Raw genomic sequence first — 14,623 nt, forward strand, 5'->3', positions numbered from 1 at the left:
AGGATCTTCAAAAAGGGTGATTTAATTGATTTAAGATAGTATTAAATACTGGCCGATTTTGGCCATGATGTTACATCTCGTGGTGCAACTGAGAAACGGCTTACCTGCTGCTCCAGTGGCAGTGGCAAGCTGGGAACTATCCTCACGTGGTTGAAGGATAGTGAGTGCGTGATTGCACTTAGGAATAGGCCTGAGAGTGCTTCAGGCCGACATCTCTCGGATTCCCGCTGACTGTGAAGGGCCACAGTGGGTCCCAAATCTGAGAGAAAGAGAATGCAGGATCAGAATGCATGATCCTAGATAAGGATTCAGAGTAGTGGATTCGGTGATGGTGAGCGAATCCTACTCGGGGTAGACAGCCCTCAAAGACCATGGTGGTGAGCAAGTACGTGCCTATGAGGTGAAGATGTCTGGCTGGTGGTTCAGGTGGTCTGTGATGTGTCCATCTCGGTGAGCAGGGAGGTTCCCGCGGAGGTCGAGTCGTTCCGGTGCAGCAGAGGTCCATGGAGGTGGAACTTGCCGCATATCAAAATCCTGTATGGTTATCAGGAGTGCGAGTGCGTGCATCGAGTAGCGCTGAGGTCTAGGCAGAAAAATGGCCGGTCAAAAACACTAAAATTGATGCAGTGAGACCGTGTTGGGGTCAGAGGAGTGAGAAAAGGAGTGAGAAAAGGGCGCGTGGGGTGTAGAGGACCAGAAGTGCCAGCGGGTGCGCGCATGAAGTAGCGCTGAGGTGAAGACACTGATGTCGCTAGTGTTCAATATTACAATCAATGCGGTGAGATCGTGTGGGGGCTGAGGAGTGAGAAAAGGCACGTGGGAGGTGCGAAAATTCGGGTGATTTAGGTGCCTGTATATGGCGGTGTGGGCACCAGAAGTGTCTCTTTGTTGTAACGAGTGGAGACCGGCAGAAGGGTATTTATAGGTAAATGTAGCCAGTCATGAGACAAAGGACAAAAGGCGCTCTGTGGTCAACAATTAAAGAGCTAAGGTGCTACTCCCTGACTAGCTTACCGCAGTATGTCCGGCGTACCTCTGTAGGCGGGGTCCTCAGCTCGAAATGAAACTGTAAGGAGAAGGCTGGCTGCTGTGTAAATAAACAGCTGACAGGCTAAGCGGCGGCCAATCAAAAACGCGCATTGGAAGTACCCAATGGGTACAGGAAGGAGTTTGAACCAATCGCGTGTTATCAAGGGGGCGGGTCCGTGTGGAGCACAAGTGAACTACTCGAATCGTGGAGCATCAAGGGAGGTGTGGTCCCAGATACGGTGCTGGCTGACCAAAACAATGCTGAATGGGATGCACTCGTATGAGTGCTGGCATAGTACAGGTAGAGAGGTCCACAACACATGCTGTTGAGTGCATACGCATCCATTCATAGTACAGGTCCACTAAACACGAGGTTATTTTGCATTGGATATATAGGTGGTCCCGTCACAACAAATGTCACCCGTGGTGGTAATTAATACATGTGTCCACTTAGTGTTAACAGGAGATACATAAGTTCTGATTGCGAGAGGTCAAAACAATTGGTGACAAAAATACAGTTGTTGATGTATGCAAAAAGGTTGCCCCTAGTGTCCCGAAATGCTAAAAGAAGGAGGGTGAGGTGGTTTTATTTTTAGAAGTGTTTCCATTCAACGGTTATATTTAAACCGTGACGTACAGTGTCCAATTTGTGAACCCATTTCTGTTCCAGTTTTGTCAGAGCCAAATTGATATCACCCCCACGACGTTGTGGTTGAAGCTGTTGCAGCACGGTCCATGAAAATTGTTCATGAGTGTGGCCCTTTTTGGTGTAATGTTCAACGAGTGGTTTGTCTTGGACTGAGTTCTTTATGCAGGACCTGTGTTCATTAATCCTTTGTTTTACGGGTCTTATTGTCTTGCCAATGTAGACCATGTTGCAGGGGCATTTAATGGCGTAGATAACACATCTGCTCTCGCAGTTAGTGTGGTTGTTCATCTTCCATGTGAAGTCCTTGTGTGTGAAAGTCTTACTATTGGTGGTGTATTTACAGGCGACACAGTGTCCACAACTGAAGTGACCTGTAACTAGAGGGATACTCCATAGGGTTGCAGTCATTTTCGTGGGTTCCAAGAATGTATGTACAAGGGTATCCCTCAGGTTCCTGTTTTTCTTGAAAGCGAACAATGGTTTTTTCGCTAGGCTGCCCTCGTTTTTGATCAAATGCCAGTTGGGGTTGATGGTGCTCTTTATGAGATTGCTGACCGGGTTGAAGGTAGTTACACATACGGTCCTGTTGATGGGTTTTTTTTCTTTTGTTGTCAAACAAATCGAGCGGTCGGTGTTCTCTGCTCTCTTCCTGGCAGTCCTGATGGATTTTTTCGGTTAGCCTCTCTGTCCTAGGCGTATTTGGTGTTGTTTCGCATGATGGAAGAATTTCTCTCTGTCGGTGCAATTCCGGCGGATACGAAGGAACTGGCCGTATGGGAGGTTGTACTTTATCCCTATTGGGTGATAACTCATGAAATGCAGCAAAGTGTTTCTGTCGATGGGCTTTCTGAAAAGTTCTGTTTTTAACGTATCTTCAGATCAATAAATATGTAGATCGAGAAAGTTGATTGCTTGGTAATCCCACTCGATGGTGAACTTTATGTGGGTATTCTGTCTGTTGAGCCATTGATGAAAGGCCAGTAGTGATTCTTGACTGCCTTCCCAGATCAAAAGCACATCATCAATGTATCGGCGCCAAATTTTGATGTGCGATCTGTGGGGGTTGTTGTTAAAGATGTTATCTTCCTCATACTGAGTCCTCTACACCCCATGCGCCCTTTTCTCACTCCTTTTCTCACGCCTCTGACCCCAACACGGTCTCACTGCATCAATTTTAGTGTTTCTGTCCGGCCATTTTTCTGCCTAGACCTCAGCACTACTCGATGCGTGCACTCGCACTCCTGATAACCATACAGGATTTTGATATGCGGCAAGTTCCACCTCCATTGACCTCTGCTGCACCGGAACGACTCGACCTCCGCGGGAACCTCCCTGCTCACCGAGATGGACACATCACAGACCACCTGAACCACCGGCCAGACATCTTCACCTCATAGGCACGTACTTGCTCACCACCATGGTCTTTGAGGGCTGTCTACCCCGAGTAGGATTCGCTCACCATCACCGAATCCACTACTCTGAATCCTTATCTAGGATCATGCATTCTGATCCTGCATTCCCTTTCTCTCAGATTTGGGACCCACTGTGGCCCTTCACAGTCAGCGGGAATCCGAGAGATGTCGGCCTGAAGCACTCTCAGGCCTATTCCTAAGTGCAATCACACACTCACTATCCTTCAACCACGTGAGGATAGTTCCCAGCTTGCCACTGCCACTGGAGCAGCAGGTAAGCCGTTTCTCAGTTGCACCACGAGATGTAACATCATGGCCAAAATCGGCCAGTATTTAATACTATCTTAAATCAATTAAATCACCCTTTTTGAAGATCCTCACTGCTTCTTTTAAACCCACAGAATCAACGGACAGCACCACCATTAGTTCTTTTCCTGACGAAGGCCAGCATATAGACCGGCTTCAATCAAGCCATGTTTTGGCCGAAACACACCTGTGTCGATCCCCGTGACACAACTGTATCTTCCCCCTCGTGTATGTTGTGTAAATATTTGTTGTGTACACCTTGTGTGAACTAACCCTGGGGCCATTTTCAAGCCTCAGGCATACTTTCCCTGCTGATAGTTTTTTCTCTATCACATCTATACAGGGAATGTACTTTCATGTGGAGTTGTAACCTCAACACATCATAGGTTGGCACTTACCCGTGTCACCACCATTCACAATCACTTTTGTCCGTTTGATGCCAAAAAACGTTTGTGCTTATCGAAAGCCCTGTAAAATAAATTGTCGAATGAACTAAAAAAAATAGGACTGCGTCAATGTAAAATAAACATACATGCACAGCACAACTGGCTTTCTTGTAGGATCTTCTTCATCCTGATTATTATTCCTTTTGGTCTTTTAATACAGACATATTAAGTATATATACATGTGCGTACATGTATACATTATGCCATTGCGCTAGCGAATGGCATATTTAAGGTTAAGATGAATTGCGAATAGTTTCAGAAAATAAGTTTTCTTAATAACTCTTGAGCCCTTGCATGACATAATCGGGAAATATTCCGCAGTAAAATGTTCATGCTTCTGCCTGGAAAATGTCAGAATTTTTCACGGATGGCTTCATATCTAAAAAAGAAAAATAGTTTTGATTGCATTTTGAAAAACCTTCAACGTAGGGTTTTCTCATAGGGAAAAACATATTTTTTGGCACAAATATCTAAAAAGTGGCTGCTTGGATATTCACCTGCACCTAGATATAATTAATTGGTGCCCTGGAAAAAAAGGTTTGAAATAAATCGAGATAGCCAATTTCGAGACATTAATGCAAGATGTATCTATGTATGATGCATGTGCAGAATGAATATGGATTGTTCTTATGAATTGTACACTTATGTATTGAAGATGTAAATTTCGTGATATTTCCAACTGTACTTAGGAAAATTCACATCGAATTGAGGAATCACTTTGATGTCAGTTTTCATATGTATATCAGATGTGTAGAAGATTTAAATTGCGTTCATTATTGCAATGTAAAACTCTTTTAAGCCCAAAGTGACAGCTCACATTACCATGCGCATTTATACGTTTAGAATGCGTATGACACAAGAGTGCAAAGAATGTGCATTTTATATTCGATCTGCACATGTACATGTAGGCGACATAAATTTCATACAAATGCACTAATATACGTCTGAACTCGGATCAAAGTCATGCTAACTTTGATGACAGTGTTCAGAAAATGTAAATTGCTTTCAGGTGCGAATTGAAAAACTCGTATTTGCATCTTGTACGCATGAAAATCTCACATCTCAGTTAGAGCTCACTTTAATGTGAGCTAGCATACATTTAGGGCTATATTATACGTGAGCCAAATTAATGTACATTTCATATATGAACTCTGCACATACGTGCGGTACATGTACCTTCCGTACATGTAAACTAATATACATCTGAAAACTCACACAATAGTCAGGATTGAATTTTATGTCAGTTTTCAGGAAATATGAATTCCATTGTTGTGTGAATTTTAGAGTGTAGACATAATATTGTATCTAGATGAATTTGTAGAGTGGCGCCATTGTAGTGAATCCAGGTGAATTGTAGAGTGTAGCTATTGTATGGAATCTTGGTGAATTTTAGAGTATAGTCAATGTATTGAATCGAGGTGAATTTTAGAGTGTAGCCAGTTCATTGAAATTAGGTGAATTGAGAGTGTAGCCAATGTGTTGAATCTAGCCGAATTTAGGTGTAGCCAATGCATTATGCTAGGCACAGTTATATAGCCAATGTGTAGAATTTAGCCACATTTCGAATTCAGCCGCATCTACGCAACCAAGAAAGCAGTCAGGACACACAGGTGCGTATCAAACTCCATGCTTATGGAAACTACTCTGACTCATCTGCTGTCCGACGCTACTCTACGACACTTCGAACAGCACATCTGCCAAAGAATGCAGCTGTTTCCCACAATATAAATTCGGTCTACCTCCACACATAATAACTGTCCTGCTCTTCCCTACTCACCAAACTACCTCACAGCATCCAACCACATGCAAGGTCGACATGGGTGGGTAGCAGGGACTTGAACACTCCTAGCTACTTTTGTATTGGCGAAAATGCTCACACGCATTTTAAATGCCTCTATAGACTGTCGAAATACGTCAACTTCAGTCCCCTGATGGTGTTCAACCTACAGCATGTTCGGACCATACCAGTGGTGAAAGGTGCTATACAAATGGTAAATGATGATGATGATATTTACAGACTGTAAAACTCATATATACACCTCCTGTACAGATTTAAAAATTACATCAAAGTGAAACCTGATGAATGCTGAGGCATAAAAACAAGCTTGCGGGATAGCATCACTGGACTGCGAGCTGACTGCAAGTGGGACGCAGAGTTGCTCTCCCTCCACCGATCTTTTGCCTACACATGTTACGGGAGGCTGGGCTTCAGAGGGGCTGCACCCAGGTTGCCTATGCCAGGCCTGACTTTGAAGGGCCACACTGTTGGTAATCCCCCTCGCTCACCACTGTTGGCAAACAATGAATAATGGGGGAGAGTTGGATCGCGGCTGGCTCTGAACTACAGGAACTACAATTCCTTGCTATAACATTGTGATACTTACCAATAAAGTTCCACCTTGCATACCTGAATCAGATCTGCATCCCTGATAGCAATATTTTTTCCGTGAGCTGATTGCAGCTGGGACGCAGAGTTGCACCCCAACCATCCCTCTTTGGTCTACGCAAGTTTTCCTATGTATCTGCTGTATATAGGAGACGCATATTTCATAACTTTATGCCAAACACTTGTATGCAATTTATATGCCATAATCTCACATGCCACACACTTACACACCAAATACTCATATTCCTCATACCAAACACTTATGACAAACACGCATACGACACACACAACTCAAACTTACGACACACACTTATGACACATTCTTTATACATGTGTGCTACTATACAGATGAAAACTATTGTGTACATTTAATAAATATAAAGCGTATAGCTCATATGACATACACTCGTACTCTAGTACACTCATATGCAAAAGACTCATACTACATTACCTTATACTACATAACTCACATACTATACCCCATGCTCCCCACAAAGAACCCACTGAAATTATGGATACAAAACCTTTTTTAATCACAAATGACAAAACGTGTATTGTACAAAGACTGAGAATAATAACGCTAAGGTACAAACACTCACTGTATAACACTACCAATCTAGCCATGAAACAAAAAGTATAAATACTACCTCCATACCACTACAAATTGAACCTTAAAGCTCATTTCAACTATGGTATCCATGCCATTACAAATCGAAACTTAACCTCACTTGAAATATTAGGCAGGCTACATCAATATCAGAGATGAAATTAGTTTTAAGGTTTGATTTGAAGTTGTATGGAATTGTTGTTTATGGTTTGAAATTTCATGGTTGATTTTGTAGTGTGGAATATAGTTTGTGTACCTTAATGTTATTATTTCCACTCTTTGTACACTTTAGTTTTTATTAGATTACCCTTAACTCTTAACATAATGGGCCTCATTACGAGGTTGGAGGCAGCCATGGCGCTCTTAGCGCCATGGCTGCCTCCAAACTCGATCCGACTCCGCCCTGGTGAATGGAGCAATTACCAGTCCATTCCAAGGTTGGCTGGACCGGTAATTCCCCATTCACCAGGGCCATTCCCCATTCCCATTTGAGCCCCCATAGGGCTCAATGGGAATGGGGAAGGCGCTAATAACGGTACTTGCGGTACCGTTATTAGCTCCAGAGTCCCTTTGCGGGTCCCGTCCTTAACGCCTGGAAAAACCAGGCATTAAGGGAGGACCCGCAAAGGGAACTCGTAGTAGGGCGGTAAGGGATTACCGCCACCGGTGCCATCACCGGTGCTGGTAATCCCTTACCGCCCACCTCGTAATGAGGCCCATAATATGTTTTTTAATCTAATTATATATATATTTCAGGGCCTGCGGTAGCAGCCCTTTATTTATGGTTAAGTTGCTCAACTCATAGAAGGAGCACTTATTGAGCGGCTTATAACTCCCCCCCCCCCTGACAAATCTTCACCAAACTTTGCAAAAAGTATATGGCCCCCTCAGAATTATTTCACAAAATCTTCCAGGGGGTGGGGTGGGGCAAAGTTATAGAGGGTTTCCAAAATTTGTGGAAATCATCATAGATGCAATGAAAAAGAAATGTTGCTTGTGCCAACAGCCCAAACCGCTGGATGGATTTTCACCAAATATGCACTAGAAGTGGCAGCTTGGTCCCGAAAGCATACATTTTAAATTTGGTGTAAATCCGTCCAGTAGTTTTAAAATAAAATGCCAAAAAGTAGGTAAAAACAAATTAGTGATATTTCCTGATTCAGAGTCTGTGGATGCCTCTAGACCAATTAGAGGGTGGCTCGACGTCCACGGACACCAAAAACGCATTGATTGGATGGTGAAAAAGTGAGGTGCATCATAATTTTTGAAACGTTTGTCATGTTGGAGCCGGGGAATAAAGTTGATATGGAGCTGTATTTATGGGTGAAAAAAGGGTTTGCCGGTGCCACTGAGTCCACGAACATCACAGCTGACTGTGGGCAGTGCAGTGGGAAAAAGTCTGAAAAAAACACATTTGGGGTTATTTAGTGGCTGAAAGGGGGCCTAGAAAGGGTGGGGGAGTGGAATAAAGTTGACTTGAGCTGTTTTTATAAGTCAATTTTAGTGTCCGCGGACATCATTTGGATTGCAGGTGGTTCAGTGCGAGTCCTGTTATCTGAAGGTGTATTTTACGTATTGTATGTACTTGTTATATGGTTTTAATTCTATTGTGGTGGTTGTGGTCAAGAATCTGGCCACTGGCCACACATAGTATAGTAATGTGGTATAGTAATTATAGGTACTGTCGGGGAGAATACAGTATTTGTAATATGGTTGAATGATAAAATTGAAGAGTAAATGGTGTTTATGAATGTAGTACAAATGAGGATAGTGCTTATGGAAATTGTATTTGTGTCTTTGTGAAGATAACAAATAGGATAATACTTATAAAACTATTATAATTATGTGAGTGTAAGTGTGATAGTATGTTTGTTTGAAATGTGTTGTAATTAAGGGTGTATTATAACTATATTGGAATACTTTTCATATGAATATGTATACTTTAGGAGGCATACAATGCATAGGCAGAATGTAGGTACATTTTATATTAAAACACTACATGCACATTTGTGATGCTAACTAACAACATACGAAATGCACACCAAATACACACATGCTTACTGCACATAACATGCAGACGTACGCCAAGTGCTATTACATGTACCTAGGACACGTCCACCTAGGACACATGCATCTATGACACCTACTACTATGAAACATGCTCCTACAACACACAATCCTACCACACACACTCTCACGACACACACTTAACGCACAATCTTATGAAACAAACTCTAATAAATGCACTCATACAACGTCTGCTCCTATGATGCATACTCCAACATGCATGCTCCTACAACACGTGCTCCTATGAAACATGCAGCCAATGCACCTGATTCTATTACACATACATGCTCCTACCACACATGGTCCTACGACACAGACGCCTAGAATATGCACTGCAATCACAAACAGAGCCTAAGAGTTTTACAGTTGGTACATTACAAAATTAACATCACAGGGAAGTCATACGAACTGTACACAGAGTGCATGAGTGTTTACTATTCATACATTACACAATTAACATCTACAAGCTCACATCAAAGGCAAGTGACAGCTAGTGTTGATGTCATTTTTAAAGTGATGTAATAAATGTGTAATTTTCATAGGTAAATGTACACTTTGGGAGGCATACAATGCATGAGCAGAATGAGAAGAATGGAAGTACATTTTATATTAGAACCCTATACATACATTTGTGATATTAACATTGTGTATATTAATACTAGTAATACAAGCTCTTTTTATCCACCCCCTTAAAACATCCGCTCCAATAACACCCACACACATATATATAGCATGCACTCCTACGACATGTGCTTGTGCCACGCACAGTCCTATGACATGTGCTCCTACAACAGACGATCCTACGATAATCTCTTACAAAACATACTCCTATGTTGCATGCACCTACGACATGCACTGATATTACTCACACAGTTATGGCACACACTGTTATCACCCATACTCCTGACACATGCTCCTATAACACGTGCACCTACATGTGCACCTAGAACATGTGGATCTATAACACATTCACATTACACATGCACATACAACACGTGCACCTATAACATGTGGGTGTAGGACATGTAGACAAACAACATGCACACCTATGACACATGCTCCCAAAACACACCAAACGATGCCACACACTCTTATAACACACACTATTATGACACACGCTCCTAGAACACACACTCCTACAAGACAAGCTCATTCAATATAAGCTCTTTCAACACACTCTCCTCCAACACATGCTTCTTCAACACATGCACCTACAGCACACACGATACACAATCTTATGACACACGCTCTTGCAACACAAAAATGTAAAACACATGCACTTATGACACATACAATTATGCCACATGCTGTTATGCAACATGCTCTTATGCCACACATACACTTATACTACCTGCTCTTACACCACATGCTAATATTGCAACAAACACTCAGAATCAATAATCACGTAACTGTAAAAAAAAAGTTGAATATATTTGGAAACATTTTTTGTTACAAAACCAACAAAAACTTAAAGTCTAGAAAGACCTCACATGAGAGAAAGGATGGGGATAAAGTTACGAATCTCAAAAAATGAGAATTTCAAAGGCAATCAAACTACTGAACAAAGGTTCTAATATCTCGTGGGAAGAAAGCGGGAACATAAAAAAGATGTTGAAAGAAAAATACAAAACCTGGCTTAAGAATCATAGACTCCTGAACTGCATTAGTAAAAACAAGGATATCTTCTGTGAAGTTATTGGGAAAGATGTAAGGGGAATTTGGTGGATTCTGAACAACAAAAGGGAATCCCAACTAAAATGTCAATCCTGCTGTGTTGCATGGTCAAAATGTTTTACAAATGAATTCAAATGTAAGACAGCTTCAGCAGCAGCACACAATACAGACAGAAGTATGTCAGCTGTGTGGGTCTTTAAGTTTCAGAGGTCGGATATTAAATTTAGGTGGACCCCATATGAGGCAATATAACCTACAAAGGGGGAAATGGTCCCCACTCACGGTGCACATATAAAAAACATGTAGCACATAGAATTAGGCGAACAAGGGCTAACCATGTTCCTGCACCGCGACTCCATTTTGTATTAGGCCGAGACCATTTTACCAATAAGGGCACCTGGTTAATGCCTTACTCTGCCAGGAAGGTAACATTGTGAATAGAACAAAATTGAGTAAGGACATGAGAGTCTTACTGCTGAAAACTAGATGAACACACTCCTAAGATAAAAAGCCACCTGTGAGTAGTGGATCTTTTACTAATATAAATAGTTGTGACAAATATTTTGACGCGACAATTCTGTGAGCTGCAATAGGGTTTTAATTGGTTTGCAGCAGCTGTTTTCAATACACATAATTTTGAGCACAAGATAACATCAGCCAGTGTACATTTTTGAGGTTACGTAAACAGTTTGTAGGGGACAGATACTGGATATTTGTAGTATCAATCTTTTGCTTCTATGTCCACTGAGGTGTCCTAAGGAAGGAGACCAGCGGACTTATTGATGTGATAGCATATTTAGCGGTGGACAATTCGTCAGAACAATGTATGGTTGAACAACAACAACACACAAAATACAGAAGGTCAACACGACAGTGTTTCGGCCAGAAGGTGAGCTAAGTGAGCTCTGGTATGATGGCCTTCATCAGGACAAGATGATTCGAGGGCGGAGGTGTCTTTAGAGGTCGGACCTTTAGAGCACAGTGGCTCGGAAAGAGACAGTGGGCCTCATTACGACCCAGGCGGTAAGGGGTTTACGGCAGCGTAAACAGCACCGACCCTTACCGCCTGAGTACGAGGTCCCTTAGCGCCATGGCGGATTTAACACCTGCTTTTAGCAGGTGTTAAAATCCATGGCGCTAAGGGACCATGGAGTTTATTACGCCACCGTAATTTACGGTGGCGTAATTAACGCCTTCCCCACTCCCATTATGCCCTATGGGGCAAAAATGGGAATGGGGAAGGGTAAATGGGGATTGGGGATTTACCGCCCCGCCAAGGTCGGAATGGGACGGTAAGTCCGCCAACCACCATGGCGTAAACTTAGTTTACGCCATGGTGGTAAAGTCACGGCCCAGGCGGTAACTTACCGCCTGGGTCGTAATGAGGCCCAGTGTCCAAATACACTGTGAGGATTATGGGGTCTTAGGTGTGCCTGTTCCTATAGGTAACCTGAGACAGGATATTGCGTCAGGTCGGCGTTGGGTAACGCTGGGTCAATCTGCCAGGATGGATGACTCGAGGTCGGACTATGAACGTCTGCAGGTGAAAGTCTGTAGGCAAGCACGAGACCCATAAGTGGCCTGTAATGTGCATGTCCCGAGTTCACTCAGAGAATCCCAGCCCGACATCGGCACACCAAACCCGCTATGCATGAGCCCTGTTCCCACGGAAGTCCATTTCCCTCCTGTCCTTTCAGTGTTGCAGATATCTAGTATCACTTCTAAGAATGCGCCCTGTGAAGAGCGTGAGACAGTTCCAGGCACCTGTACGGTGTCCATCCATCTCCACTAAAGTGCCACTGGGCCCCTGACCCCCACCCAGCCAGGTCAGAGCTGGCCACACTTCATTGCCCTAACCCCCCTACCTTTTTACATACCAATTAGTATCCGACCCCCGAGACCCTGACTCCCTAAGGTGCCCACCACAGAGCTAAAGCCTGCACGACCGTATATCTCTACAATAGCAACACATCCCTTTTCATATCAAGAGGCACCGGGGAAGGTAAATCATAGATCAAACACCAGGTGGAGACCAGGGATGCGGGAACCATAGTCTTATCGAAGTCCTGAATGTGGGGGTCAGCACAACTGTATTTTATTCTCACCTTTCTTGGCACCCCTTTCCTGTGTTGCCCAAATGTCCATCATAATGAATGAATAGCCGGTTTCACTTGTTTAGTTTAGACTACATATATTGTATAGTATGTATGCCCTGACCTTCACCGCGAAGATGAGCTCAGCTGACCTACGTGGAGCCCGATCGATGAGGAAGAGCCAGCCAATTAGCGCCGGCATCCCCAATGGAGCAGGCCCATGTATACGTTCGCACCAACCAGTCATGTGGATTTCTCCTGTATATAATGATGTCACTGATGATGCTTTTGGCCTTCTTAACGTGATGGCCGTGCAATTTTTAGTAGAGCGCTCTTGGGCAGAAGACCTCTTTGCTGACAATTTTATTTTATGAGTGAAAACCTTGGTATCCTTGCAAAACTATCTCTTGGCTTTATTCTGTAGCGGGTTGTATTTACTCTGGAGTGTGCGCACATGGGTATATGCCTTCAGCCTTTAAGTTTCAGAGGTCGGATATTGAGACTGTTATCAGTAATTTGAAGAACACAAGAGCTTGTGGACTGGACGGTGATGTGAATGGAATCTACAAGAATTGCCCTTGGTTGTGGGCTGATATTTTGTTTAGATTGTTTTCACACATTGCTGTCAATGGGAATTGTCCTGAATCTTGACTAGAAGCAACCTTAGTACTTATTTTCAAAAAAGATTGCAGAGACGACAAAATGAGCTTCCGCCCAATTTCATTAATCGACTCCTCCTCAAAAATGTTTGCCACGCTGGTATTGAAGGAGCTGATGTCTTGGGCAGGGAAGACCCAACGATTTAACCCATTGCAAACGGGTTTCAGAAAGGGGGTAGGAACACTTCTGAGTGGGTTGGCCATTTCGGCCTTTAACTCAGGCCTTAAAGGGAACTTTGGCCGGCCAATATATTTGGCAGACATAGACTTATCAGCGGCCTTCAACAATGTTAACAACATTATTATGGAAGAAATTAAAGTGTTGGGCGATAGATGCATGCTTGTTACACATGATCCTGATGCGTTATACAGGCAACTGTGCAGACGTTTGATTAAATTACCCTGGAGATTTGTCACGCAGTTACCGTTTAGAGAAGGGAGTGCACCAGGGGTGCATCCTAGCCCCAGTTCTGTTAAACTTACACTTGGCAGACTTGTGGGACGTGGCAGGGACCTAGATGGGGTACTCGCCCAAGTAGTCTAATCTGAAGGTTAACTGCATAGCTTACGCAGATGCCATTATTTTATTCGGCTATAACCCTGCGTGTCTGCAAAGAATGTTATGTGGGATTGAGACTTACTTTGAAATTAATCAACTGGTCGTTAATGCGAGCAAATCCTATATCATGACCTGCTCGAAGGAAATGAAAAGTAAATCTCTGGTGTCAGAGTTGGACAACATAAAAATAGTAAGAGCTGATTCACTGTGTTATTTGGGGTTTGTTATTGCCTCAAAAAAACAGATGGACAAATGTAAACTTAGGACAGAGGATAAGACTTGTTTGCGTAAATCTATGATGAAGAGGGTAAAAAGTAAGTTATGTGCGTATTCATTGAAACCTATGATCGAATTCTATAAATTGAAGCTATCAGCGATAGTTTTATGTTGGATCGAATTGGTGAATTTTAACAAGACTTTTTTGTACGTATTGGGAGATAGAATTCTAAAGCACCCGTTAGGGCTCCCAAAATCAGTTCCAATCAGTGTCATTAGGCTGGTACTGGGGCTGACCTCATGGTGGGCACAATATGTCAAGAGAAGTGTATCACTACTGAACAAGTTAATACAGGCAGACCAAATTAGCTTGGGTTCTCATTTAAAAGATCTCTTACACAAGGGCTACAACCCCTGTCGAAGGAAACTTAAAAAAAGATGTGACCTATTCAGCAAGATGGTGGAAATAGAGGGCTACAAGTCTGACTATGTGATAAAGAATAAAATAAAAGGATGGTAT

Source organism: Ambystoma mexicanum, chromosome 1p (assembly GCF_040938575.1).
Source record: "Ambystoma mexicanum isolate Mex_15411 chromosome 1p, UKY_AmexF1_1, whole genome shotgun sequence".
Taxonomy (NCBI): Eukaryota; Metazoa; Chordata; class Amphibia; order Caudata; family Ambystomatidae; genus Ambystoma; species Ambystoma mexicanum.